The sequence below is a fragment of the Bombina bombina genome, chromosome 4 (assembly GCF_027579735.1).
Source record: "Bombina bombina isolate aBomBom1 chromosome 4, aBomBom1.pri, whole genome shotgun sequence".
In the NCBI taxonomy this organism is placed as follows: Eukaryota; Metazoa; Chordata; class Amphibia; order Anura; family Bombinatoridae; genus Bombina; species Bombina bombina.
In genome coordinates this window covers 1,154,495,945-1,154,509,744 of record NC_069502.1, presented here as the reverse complement: position 1 = coordinate 1,154,509,744, position 13,800 = coordinate 1,154,495,945, and the positions used below count along the sequence as shown (strand labels likewise).

Here is a 13,800-nt window from a genome sequence, read left to right as displayed (position 1 = left end):
GTTCCCAAAAAAGAGGGAACTTTCAGGCCAATCTTGGATTTAAAGATCCTAAACAAATTCCTAAGAGTTCCATCGTTCAAAATGGAAACTATTCGGACAATCTTACCCATGATCCAAGAGGGTCAGTACATGACCACAGTGGATTTAAAGGATGCTTACCTTCACATACCGATTCACAAAGATCATTACCGGTATCTAAGGTTTGCCTTCTTAAACAGGCATTACCAGTTTGTAGCCCTTCCATTCGGATTGGCTACGGCTCCAAGAATCTTTACAAAGGTTCTGGGTGCCCTTCTGGCGGTACTAAGACCGCGAGGAATTTCGGTAGCTCCGTACCTAGACGACATTCTGATACAAGCTTCAAGCTTTCAAACTGCCAAGTCTCATACAGAGTTAGTTCTGGCATTTCTAAGGTCGCACGGATGGAAAGTGAACGAAAAGAAGAGTTCTCTCTTTCCTCTCACAAGAGTTCCATTCTTGGGGACTCTTATAGATTCTGTAGAAATGAAGATTTATCTGACAGAAGACAGATTAACAAAGCTTCTAAATGCATGCCGTGTCCTTCATTCCATTCAACTCCCGTCAGTAGCTCAATGCATGGAGGTGATCGGCTTAATGGTAGCAGCAATGGACATAGTTCCCTTTGCACGCCTACATCTCAGACCGCTGCAATTGTGCATGCTGAGTCAGTGGAATGGGGATTACTCAGATTTGTCCCCCACTCTGAATCTGGATCAAGAGACCAGAAACTCTCTTCTATGGTGGCTTTCTCGGCCACATCTGTCCAGGGGGATGCCGTTCAGCAGGCCGGACTGGACAATTGTAACAACAGACGCCAGCCTTCTAGGTTGGGGCGCTGTCTGGAATTCTCTGAAGGCTCAGGGACAATGGAGTCAGGAGGAAAGTCTCCTGCCAATAAACATTCTGGAATTGAGAGCAGTTCTCAATGCCCTTCTAGCTTGGCCCCAGTTAAAGACTCGGGGGTTCATCAGGTTTCAGTCGGACAACATCACGACTGTAGCTTACATCAACCATCAAGGAGGGACAAGAAGCTCCCTAGCAATGATAGAAGTATCAAAGATAATTCGCTGGGCAGAGTCTCACTCTTGCCATCTGTCAGCAATCCACATCCCGGGAGTGGAGAACTGGGAGGCGGATTTCTTGAGTCGCCAGACTCTTCATCCGGGGGAGTGGGAACTTCATCCGGAGGTCTTTGCCCAAATACTTCAACGTTGGGGCAAACCAGAGATAGATCTCATGGCGTCTCGCCAGAACGCCAAACTTCCTCGCTACGGATCCAGATCCAGGGATCCGGGAGCGGTTCTGATAGATGCTTTGACAGCACCTTGGAACTTCAGGATGGCTTATGTGTTTCCACCCTTCCCGCTGCTTCCTCGACTGATTGCCAAAATCAAACAGGAGAGAGCATCAGTGATTCTAATAGCGCCTGCATGGCCGCGCAGGACTTGGTATGCAGATCTAGTGGACATGTCATCCTGTCCGCCTTGGTCTCTACCTCTAAGACAGGACCTTCTGATTCAGGGTCCATTCAAACATCAAAGTCTAACTTCTCTGAAGCTGACTGCTTGGAAATTGAACGCTTGATTTTATCAAAACGTGGTTTTTCTGAGTCGGTTATTGATACCCTGATACAGGCTAGGAAGCCTGTTACCAGAAAGATTTACCATAAAATATGGCGTAAATACCTATACTGGTGTGAATCCAAAGATTACTCCTGGAGTAAGGTTAGGATTCCTAGGATATTGTCTTTTCTACAAGAAGGTTTAGAAAAGGGTTTATCGGCTAGCTCATTAAAGGGACAGATTTCAGCTCTGTCCATCTTGTTTCACAGGCGTCTGTCAGAAAATTCAGACATCCAAGCCTTTTGTCAGGCTTTAACTAGGATCAAGCCTGTGTTTAAAACTGTTGCTCCGCCATGGAGTTTAAACTTAGTTCTTAACGTTTTACAGGGTGTTCCGTTTGAACCCCTTCATTCCATTGATATAAAATTGTTATCTTGGAAAGTTCTATTTTTAATGGCTATTTCCTCGGCTCGAAGAGTCTCTGAGTTATCAGCCCTACATTGTGATTCTCCTTATCTGATCTTTCACTCAGACAAGGTAGTTCTGCGTACTAAACCTGGGTTCTTACCTAAGGTAGTCACTAACAGGAATATCAATCAAGAGATTGTTGTTCCATCCTTGTGTCCAAATCCTTCTTCAAAGAAGGAACGTCTTCTACACAATCTGGATGTAGTTCGTGCCCTCAAGTTCTACTTGCAGGCAACTAAAGATTTTCGCCAAACTTCTTCCCTGTTTGTCGTTTATTCTGGACAGAGGAGAGGTCAAAAAGCTTCTGCTACCTCTCTCTCTTTTTGGCTTCGTAGCATAATACGTTTAGCTTACGAGACTGCTGGACAGCAGCCTCCTGAAAGAATTACAGCTCATTCCACTAGAGCTGTGGCTTCCACTTGGGCCTTTAAGAATGAGGCCTCTGTTGAACAGATTTGCAAGGCTGCAACTTGGTCTTCGCTTCATACTTTTTCCAAATTTTACAAATTTGACACTTTTGCTTCTTCGGAGGCTATTTTTGGGAGAAAGGTTCTTCAGGCAGTGGTTCCTTCTGTATAATGAGCCTGCCTATCCCTCCCGTCATCCGTGTACTTTTGCTTTGGTATTGGTATCCCAGAAGTAATGATGACCCGTGGACTGATCACACATAACAGAAGAAAACATAATTTATGCTTACCTGATAAATTCCTTTCTTCTGTTGTGTGATCAGTCCACGGCCCGCCCTGTTTTTAAGGCAGGTGCATATTTTTTAAATTATAATTCAGTCACCACTACACCCTTGGTTTCTCCTTTCTCGTTGGTCTTTGGTCGAATGACTGGAGGTGACGTAGAGGGGAGGAGCTATATAGCAACTCTGCTGGGTGAATCCTCTTGCACTTCCTGTAGGGGAGCAGATAATATCCCAGAAGTAATGATGACCCGTGGACTGATCACACAACAGAAGAAAGGAATTTATCAGGTAAGCATAAATTATGTTTTCTCAACCGCGGTCCTCAAGTACCGCCAATGGGCCAGGTTTTCATTATAGCTGATCCAGTGCACAGGTGAAGTAATCAGCTGATCAGTAACCATGGTTACTAACCTGCTCTCAGCCATAAGCTGATTATTTCACCTGTGCACTGCTTCAGCTATAATGAAAACCTGGCCTGTTGGGGGTACTTGAGGACCGCGGTTGAGAAACACTGTCATAGACCACAGGAAAGTATAGGGGGGCATGTAGACACTTGCAGGTCTCTGAGGGATCAGTTTGTTTTTCTAGACCAGTGATGGCCAACTTCCTAACACATGGGGGGGCCACAGATCAACATTTAGAAGCCTTAAGGGCCACATATACATTTTTTGTTTACTAAACACACAAATAATATTTCCTAAAAATGTCAAAGGACCATAATAGTAAAATAAAAATCCATGCTCTTATCTGTTAGAGCATGTCATGTTAAGACTATCGTACTGTGTGTTTAACCCCCACAGAGGGGTTAAACACACAGTAGAAGTGGTGCTCAAGACCCGCAGTGCATTGCCGGTCCTGAGCAGAAACCACAGCTAAACCAAACAGTGCTACTTGCGCACCTGAGTCGTGTAACTAGTGCTGCTGAATGGATCAGGGGCAGGTTCCACTCGAGGCCAGCAGTGCTCCACAGGTCCCGAGCAGAACTTCCACTGTGTGTTTAACCCCTTTGCAGGGGTTAAACACAGTAGAGCAGGGTAATTCCTCTTAGTATTATGGCCCTCTAAGTAAGTTTGCAGAGTACCCACTAGCTTTATTTTCGTTGGGTTTTTTTTTTTGTTTCACACCCTTCAGATGCCCCAACACACACATTTTTAGGTGGCCATGCAACAAAGTTGCAGGACAACCTATTGTTATTGTCAAGATTATTATTATTATTTTTTTTTTTTTTAGGTGGCCATGCAACGAAGTTGCAGGACAACCTGTTGTTATTGTCAGGATTATTATTATTATTATTTTTATTATTATTCCGCCAAACTTATACTATTGCCCATAACTCTTGAACTGCTAATGCAAAGCTCTTTAAATCAGGTATGCTGGTACAGCCTATTGCTCTGCTACATCTCATGCAATATTGAACTCATAGGTCATAAGGTTACAGCCATATTGTTTTTTGCGACAAATTTCGAAAACTGCTTCATAATCTTTATCTCTGGAACTGCTTATGTTACAGCTCTGAAACTTGCTGTGCTCAGTGCTGCTATGACCTACATTTGCCATTGCTCAACAGAACTGCTTTGGTCACATGATGTAGCAGCCATCTTGCATTTTGCGAAAATCTTTAAACATCTTCTTCTCTTAAACCGCTTAGTGCATTAAAGCACAATTTTGCACATATGCTCCTTACAAGGTCCTCTACCAAGTTTGTTCAAATTGCGATTTTTCCATAATCAACATGGCTGCTGCGAGACATTAACCTTTTTATCGCCATTTAATTGCGTAATTTTGCACTTTATACATTAGTTTTACAATATTTAACAATATTACAGTGTAATAGACACATGATTACACATAGCCATTACCCTTAAAGACAATATTGCAGTTAAAATTCGCATTGCGCAATCGCCTTCGTGAAATAAAATATTTGCAAATTTTCATAAAACTTCTGCAAATTGTAGAGGTCTATAGTGAGCATTAGTATGTGCAATTTGAAAGCCATACATTGCATAGCTTTGCGGCCATTTTGTTTTGTATGCGCCATTTTTAAAAACTATAAAAATCTTCTTCTCCGAATCCGTTTATGGCACAGACTTGAAATTTTGTTTATAGAGTTATCTTATGACTAACATTCAGATTTGTTCAAGAGAAGTTGATAGGTCATGTGGTTTGGCAGCCATTTTGAATTGTTCAAAAATGCTTAACGATATTTTTAAATTAATAATAAAACAAAAACTGTTTTACAAAAATGCTTTAAATTTGCCATGTTTATTGACATCTATGGTAAGAACTATTGTGCATAATATGGAGGCTTTATATCATATGATTAGGCAGCCATTTTGTTTTGCGTAAAAATTTCGAAAATCTATTTTCTCTGCAACCGCTTATGTTAGAACTGTGAAACTAGCTAAGTAACCTTATATTGTGACCTAGAATCACAGTTGTTCATGTTGAAGGAATTGGTCACAAGCTGTGGCAGCCATATTGGTTTACGCAAAAATTTTGAAAATGTGTTTTCTTTGCAACCGCTTATGTTAAAGCTGTGAAATTTGCTGAAAAATAATATCTTGTGACCTAGAGTTACATCTGATTGTGATGAATGTATTGGTCATATGGCAGGGCAGCCATCTTGAAAAACGCTAAATTTTCGAAAATGTTTTTTTTCCAACTGCTAATGTTAGAATTTTAAAATATTCTATAAAGCTTTATATTGTGACTTAGCTGCTTGTATGCCATTGCAAAGTCGATGCGCATGGCCACCTCTATCGCTGCTTGCAGCTATATTTTTTTTTTTTTTTTTATTATTATTATTCTGCCACTTATTCAAATGCTTATAATAACCACAGCATAACTCAAAAACTCATGAAACTTGGCACAGTGCTAGAGATCTATGCTGTGCATAATCCTATGCAACATAAATATTATAGGTCATGTGATCTAGCAGCCATATTGCTTTTTGCAACAAATTTCGACAACCGCTTGAAAATCTTCTTCTCCAGAACCGTTTATGTTACAGCTGTGAAACTTGCTCTGTGTACTGCTGTACTGACCTAGAATAAAGTTTGTTCAAGAGAAGTGATTTAGTCACATGATCTAGCTGCCATTTTGAAATGTGCGAAAATCTTTAAACATCTTCTTCTCTGCAACCGCTGAGTGCAATGAAGCGCAATTTTGCACATGTGCTCCTTGCAAGGTCCTCTACTAAGTTTGTTCAAACTGTGAATATTCCATAATCAACATGGCTGCTATGAGCCATTCGCCTTTTTATCGCTGTTTAATTGCGTACATTTGCATTTTATGCATTCTGTTTACACTATTTAACTATATTACAGTGTAGCAGACACATGAGAACACATAGACATGACCCCTAAAGGCAATATTGCCGTAAATATTTGCACTGCGCAGTCGCCTTCGTGAAATAAAACATTTGCAAATTTTCATAAAACTTCTGCAAATTGTAGAGGTCTATAGTGAGCATTAGTATGTGCAATTTGAAAGCCATACAATGCATAGCTTGGCGGCCATTTTGTTTCGTATGCGTCTTTTTTAAAAACTACAAAAATCTTCTTCTCCGAAACCGCTTATGGCACAAACTTGAAATTTTGTTTACAGAGTTATCTTATGACTAACATTCAGATTTGTTCAAGAGAAGTTGATAGGTCATGTGATTTGGCAGCCATTTTGAATTGTTCAAAAACGCTTAACGATATTTTTAAATTAATAATAAAACAAAAACCGTTCTACAAAAATGTTTTATTTTTGCCATGTTTGTTGACATCTATGGTGAGAATTATTGTGCATAATATGGAGGCTGTATATCATATGATCTGGCAGCCATTTTGTTTTATGCGAATATTTCGAAAATCTATTTTCTCTGCAACTGCTTATGTTAGAACTGTGAAACTTGCGGTATAACCTTATATTGTGACCTAGAGTCACAGTTGTTCATGTTGATGGAATTGATCACAAACTGTGGCAGCCATATTGGTTTACGCGAAAATGTCGAAAATGTGTTTTCTTTCCAACCGCTTATGTTAAAGCTGTGAAATTTGCTGTATAACCATATATTGTCACCTAGAGTTACATCTGATCGTGATGAAAGTATTGGTCATATGGTGGGGCAGCCATCTTGAAAAACGCAAAAATTTCGAAAATTTGTGTTTTCTTTCCAACTGCTAATGTTAGAATTGTAAAAACTTCAATAAAACTTTATATTGTGACTTAGCTGCTTGTATGTCATTGCAATATCGATGCACATGGCCACCTCTATCGCTGCTTGCAGCTATATTTTATTTCTGTTTTTTCTGGGGACACAAAAACTTTGGCACAGATTCTTATTTCTGCTTTTTTTTCCCTTGGGGCCACAAAACTTTCAGAGGAGAGTCGCATGTGACCAATGGTCAGTTGGCCCTGTTCTAGAGCATCTAGAGATTATGGGAGCAGCTCATCTTCCAGCTGATCTTTTGTGGCCCATTACATAAACCCGAGTGCTGCCACTGAGGAGATTAAAGGGACGTGAAACACTTTCAGATTGTGATCTAAGTTGTTTATTTACACATAGTCTAAACACTTTCGCCTAGAATACGAGTCTTGCGTTAGGACCTCTCAACGCTGCTTTTTAAGGCTAACGCTGCTTTTTAACGGCCGCTGGTATTACGAGTCTTGCAGGTACAGGTATACCGCTCACTTTTTTTTCCGCGACTCGAGCATACCGCAAATCCATTTACGTAAATTGCGTATCCTATCTTTTCAATGGGATTTTCCTAATGCTGGTATTACGAGTCTTGGAAAAAGTGAGTGGTACAGTCTCTCCTGTCTAGACTCCTACTGCATTTAAAAGTCAGTACTTAAAAGTTTTATGGGCTAACGCCGTAAAATAAAACTCTTAACTAAAGTGCTAAAAAGTACACTAACACCCATAAACTACCTATTAACCCCTAAACCGAGCCCCCCCCACATCGCAAACACTTAAATAAAATTTTTAACCCCTAATCTGCCGACCGGACATCGCCGCCACTTTAATAAATATATTAACCCCTAAACCGCCGCACTCCCGCCTCGCAAACACTAGTTAAATTTTATTATCCCCTAATCTGCCGTCCCTAACATCGCCGACACCTACCTAAATTATTAACCCCTAATCTGCCGCCCCCAACGTCGCCGCCACTATAATAGTTATTAACCCCTAAATCTAAGTCTAACCCTAACATCCCCTAACTTAAATATAATTTAAATAAATCTAAATAAAAATTCCTACCATTAAATAAATGTATTCTTTTTTTAAACTAAATACTTACCTATAAAATAAAACCCTAAGCTAGCTACAATATAACCAATAGTTACATTGTAGCTAGCTTAGGGTTTATTTTTATTTTACAGGCAAGTTTGTATTTATTTTAACTAGGTACAATAGTTATTAAATAGTTATTAACTATTTAATAACTTCCTAGTTAAAATAAATACAAATATACCTCTAAAATAAAACCTAACCTAAGCTACAATTACACCTAACACTACACTATAATTAAATAAATTAGAGGTTAGCCCAGACAACACTAATGGGACACACATCTAGGGAGATTATTTGGATTGACCTAGAGGCTAAGCTAAGAGACTCTTCACACTCAGACGATATTCTGTGGAATGATTACCCCTCAAAAGAACTCTCAAACAAACCAGGTTCACAGGTAACATTACATACTTCTCAGATATGGTCCTTTATGACTAAACGACAAAACTTATTATCCAAACAAACATTAGTGCGTCCACTTAGATCTCTAACTCCTATAGACCTACATGCTACAATCGATAAATGGTCCAACAAAGGACTTTACAGAGTGGCGGACTGGATGGATGGTAGAAAACCTAAAACATTTAACCAGATTCAAACACAACTTGATACAATAAAACTACAATGGTTCCAGTACCTACAAGTTAACTCAGCGATCTGTAGATACATTAGAGACTTTCAGCCAAACATTACTACTCCGTTAGAAAGCCTACTCAAATCCTCCCACAGACCTAAGGGGGCCATTTCCAAATTATACATGCAAATACAAACACTTGGAAACCCACACAAGTCTAAACTACTCATTAATTGGGAATCAGATCTAAACATTTACAAAGATAGGGGGTGGTGGGATGACGTGTTCCACTCAGCCTGTAAAGGACTACTGAGTACCGATTTGAGAGAAAACACGATCAAGACCATGTTTAGATGGTATCTGACCCCAATTAAAACGGCCCATATATCCGCTAGTCATAGCAAATATTGCTATAGGGGATGTGGAGAAATAGGCTCCTATCACCATATGTGGTGGGAATGTAGGGAAATACAGGAAATCTGGACTAAAACCTCTGACCTACTCAGTACAATCCTGGAGGACACTATCTGCCTGGCTCCAACCCATGCATTGTTACACATACCTATTCCCAAACTAAATAAACAGATAAATACATTCATCAAAATCATTTGCACAGTCACCAGAGTAAGTATTGCAAAATACTGGAAGGTCTCGGCCCCCCCTTGGGAAGAGGTTTTAAATAGAATTTCTCTTACATATCGAATGTATGAGTCTGCATCACAAGTACTGGACACACAAGCACAATTTGAGAAGATCTGGTTTTACTGGACACTAAATAACAGACCTACAACTTAAACACGGCTCTCCCCTTGCTGATTAGGAGATGGTGTGGATAACTGCTGACCCGCGGGGGGGGGGGGGGGACAAACAAGGAGATAACTCTTGGCAACTAAAATAAATCTTTTTCTCTTTTTCTTTTCCTTTCTTTCTCTTTTTTCTTTTTCTTACTTTCTATTTAGGGCTCACTGTGGCCTTAATATCCCTAACCCAAGGTTGATACAAGGTGATTCAGAGAAAACTTTCAAAATATATCTTGGGGTCTTCGTGTTTTTACCCTGTTACAGTTAGACATGTTAGTAAATCCATATGTTATAAGTTTTTTAAAGGAAAAAAAAAAAAGTATTTTGAGAATGCAAACTGTAATTCCACCTGATCAACTACAAGATTGTTAGCTTCATTTTAGCTATCTGTATAATGACCATACCACTAGACTGCTCGTGACATGGGTGGTAAATTGATGTGATGTTATATGATGTTATATTCTCAATAAAAATATTTAAACATAATTAAATAAATTACCTAAATTAACTACAATTAATTACAATTAAATTAAACTAAAGTACAAACCCCCCCCACTAAATTACAGAAAATAATAAAATAATTACAATTTTTTTTTAAACTAATTACACCTAATCTAATCCCCCTAATAAAATAAAAAAGCTCCCCAAATTAAAAAAAAAAATCCCTACCCTACACTAAATTACAACTAGCCCTTAAAAGGGCTTTTTGCGGGGCATTGCCCCAAAGTAATCGGCTCTTTTACCTGTAAAAAAAAAAATACAATACCCCCCAACATTACAACCCACCACCCACACACCCAACCCTACTCTAAAACCCACCCAATCCCCCCTTAATAAAACCTAACACTACCCCCTTGAAGATCACCCTACCTTGAGACGTCTTCACCCAACCGGGCAGAAGTGGTCCTCCAGACGGTCCGAAGTCTTCATCCTATCCGGCAGAAGAGGTCCTCCAGACGGCCAGAAGTCTTCATCCAGACGGCATCTTCTATCTTCATCCATCTGGCGCGGAGCGGGTCCATCTTCAAGACATCCAACACGGAGCATCCTCTTCGTTCGACGGCGACTGGAACAGTGACGGTCCTTTAAATGATGTCATCCAAGATGGCGTCCCTTCAATTCCGATTGGCTGATAGAATCAGCCAATCGGAATTAAGGTAGAAAAAATCCTATTGGCTGATCCAATCAGCCAATAAGATTGAGCTTGCATTCTATTGGCTGTTCCAATCAGCCAATAGTATGCAAGCTCAATCCTATTGGCTGTTTTAATCAGCCAATAGGATTGAACTTCAATCTTATTGGCTGATTGGATCAGCCAATAGGATTTTTTCTACCTTAATTCCGATTGGCTCCGCTTCGGATGTCTTGAAGATGGACCCGCGCCGGATGGATGAAGATAGAAGATGCCGTCTGGATGAAGACTTCTGGCCGTCTGGAGGACCTCTTCTGCCCGGATAGGATGAAGACTTCGGACCGTCTGGAGGACCACTTCTGCCCAATTGGGTGAAGACGTCTCAAGGTAGGGTGATCTTCAAGGGGGTAGTGTTAGGTTTTATTAAGGGGGGATTGGGTGGGTTTTAGAGTAGGGTTGGGTGTGTGGGTGATGGGTTTTAATGTTGGGGGGGTATTGTATTTTTTTTTTTACAGGTAAAAGATCTGATTACTTTGGGGCAATGCCCCGCAAAAAGCCCTTTTAAGAGCTATTTGTAATTTAGTTTAGGGTAGGGATTTTTTTATTTTGGGGGGCTTTTTTATTTTATTAGGGGGATTAGATTAGGTGTAATTAGTTTTAAAAAAATTGTAATTATTTTATTATTTTCTGTAATTTAGTGTTGTTTTTTTTTCCTACTTTAGTTTATTTAATTTAATTGTAAATAATTGTAGTTAATTTAGGTAATTTATTTAATTATAGTGTAGTGTTAGGTGTAATTGTAGCTTAGATTAGGTTTTATTTCTCTTGTAAGGTGTATCCAGTCCACGGATCATCCATTACTTGTGGGATATTCTCATTCCCAACAGGAAGTTGCAAGAGGACACCCACAGCAGAGCTGTCTATATAGTTCCTCCCCTAACTGCCATATCCAGTCATTCTCTTGCAACTCTCAACAAGCATGGAGGTAGTAAGAGAGAAAGTGGTGAAATGTAGCTGTTATTTTGCTTCAATCAAAAGTTTATTATTTTTAAATGGTACTGGAGTTGTACTATTTTGTTCCAGGCAGAAAAATAGAAGAATCTGCCTGTGATTTCTATGATCTTAGCAGGTTGTAACTAAGATCCATTGCTGTTCTCACACATGACTGAAGAGAGAGATAACTTCAGCGGGGGAATGGCGTGCAGGTTATCCTGCTATGAGGTATGTGCAGTTAAGATTTTTTCTAGAAGATGTGAAATGCTAGAAAATGCTGCTGATACCAAATTTATGTAAGGTAAGCCTGAATACAGTGATTTAATAGCGACTGGTATCATGCTTACTTTCTGAGGTAATACTCTTTTATATTTACAATATAAAACGTTTGCTGGCATGTTTAAACGTTTTTATATATACTTTGGTGATAAAACTTTATTGGGGCCTAGTTTTTTCCACATGGCTGGCTTAAATTTGCCTAGAAACAGTTTCCTGAGGCCTTCCACTGTGTTCTATGAGTGGGAGGGGCCTAATTGAGCGCTTTTTTGCACAGTAACTTTTACAGACTGAGACATCCAGCTTCCTCCAGGAGTCCCCTGAATGCTATAGGACATCTCTAGAGGGCCCTTAGGCTTTCCAAAATCGTTTGTTGGGGAAGGTAGGCCCACAGCAAGGCTGTGGCAGTTTGGTGTGACTGTTAAAAAACGTCTATATCGTTTTTTTGATCCGTTTTTTGAACTAAGGGGTTAATCATCCATTTGCAAGTGGGTGCAATGCTCTGTTAGCTTATTATACACACTGTAAAAATTTTGTTTGATTTACTGCCTTTTTTCACTGTTTTTCAAATTCTGACAAAATTTGTTTCTCTTAAAGGCACAGTACCGTTTCTTATATTTGCTTGTTAACTTGATTTAAAGTGTTTTCCAAGCTTGCTAGTCTCATTGCTAGTCTGTACAAACATGTCTGACATAGAGGAAACTCCTTGTTCATTATGTTTAAAAGCCATGGTGGAACCCCCTCTTAGAATGTGTACCAAATGTACTGATTTCACTTTAAGCAATAAAGATCATATTCTGTCTTTAAAAAATTTATCACCAGAGGAATCTGACGAGGGGGAAGTTATGCCGACTAACTCGCCCCACGTGTCAGACCCTTTGACTCCCGCTCAAGGGACTCACGCTCAAATGGCGCCAAGTACATCTAGGGCGCCCATAGCGTTTACTTTACAAGACATGGCGGCAGTCATGGTTAATACACTGTCAGCGGTATTAGCCAGACTACCTGAATTTAGAGGAAAGCGAGATAGCTCTGGAGTTAGACGAAATACAGAGCATACTGACGTTTTAAGAGCTATGTCTGATACTGCCTCACAATATGCAGAAGCTGAAGAAGGAGAGCTTCTTTCTGTGGGTGATGTTTCTGACTCAAGGAAGATGATGCAACCTGATTCTGATATCTCTACATTTAAATTTAAGCTTGAACACCTCCGCGTGTTACTCAGGGAGGTTTTAGCTGCTCTGAATGACTGTGATACAATTGCAGTGGCAGAGAAATTGTGTAGACTGGATAAATACTATGCAGTGCCGGTGTGCATTGATGTTTTTCCAATACCTAAAAGGTTTACAGAAATTATTACTAAGGAATGGGATAGACCAGGTGTGCCGTTCTCTCCCCCTCCTATTTTTAGAGAAATGTTTCCAATAGACGCCACCACACGGGACTTATGGCAGACAGTTCCTAAGGTGGAGGGAGCAGTTTCTACTCTAGCAAAGCGTACTACTATCCCTGTCGAGGACAGTTGCAGCAGTGATCAAGTGTGGAGGAACCACACGAAACATGTCTGCTATTGCTGTTCTGTGACCCCGGATTGCAATCATGAGCTAAGGCTCTATTTTGTTTTTACCTTGTCACCAATAAAGCCGCTTTTATCCATCTATTCGATTTTTGTGGATTCTCTATGCCTGCTAATTCCTCCTTTCCCTGCAAGTGAGTGACGCCCGGAAGTGTGTTGTGCGAGGACAGTTGTGCTTTCTTAGATCCAATGGATAAAAAGTTAGAGGGTTACCTTAAGAAAATGTTTATTCAACAAGGTTTTATCCTACAGCCCCTTGCATGCATTGCTCCTGTCACTGCTGCTGCGGCGTTCTGGTTTGAGTCTCTGGAAGAGGCTTTACAGGTAGCGACTCCATTGGATGACATACTTGACAAGCTTAGAGCACTTAAGCTAGCCAATTCTTTTGTTTCTGATGCCATTGTTCATTTGACTAAACTAACG

The 13,800-nt window shown here is 40.0% G+C and overlaps 1 protein-coding gene across 1 annotated transcript in view; it reads left to right on the top strand.

Moving 5' to 3' along the window:
* NVL (nuclear VCP like) overlaps positions 1-13,800 on the top strand; it is a 340,971-nt gene that overhangs the window by 26,739 nt on the left and 300,432 nt on the right. The window lies entirely within an intron of this gene.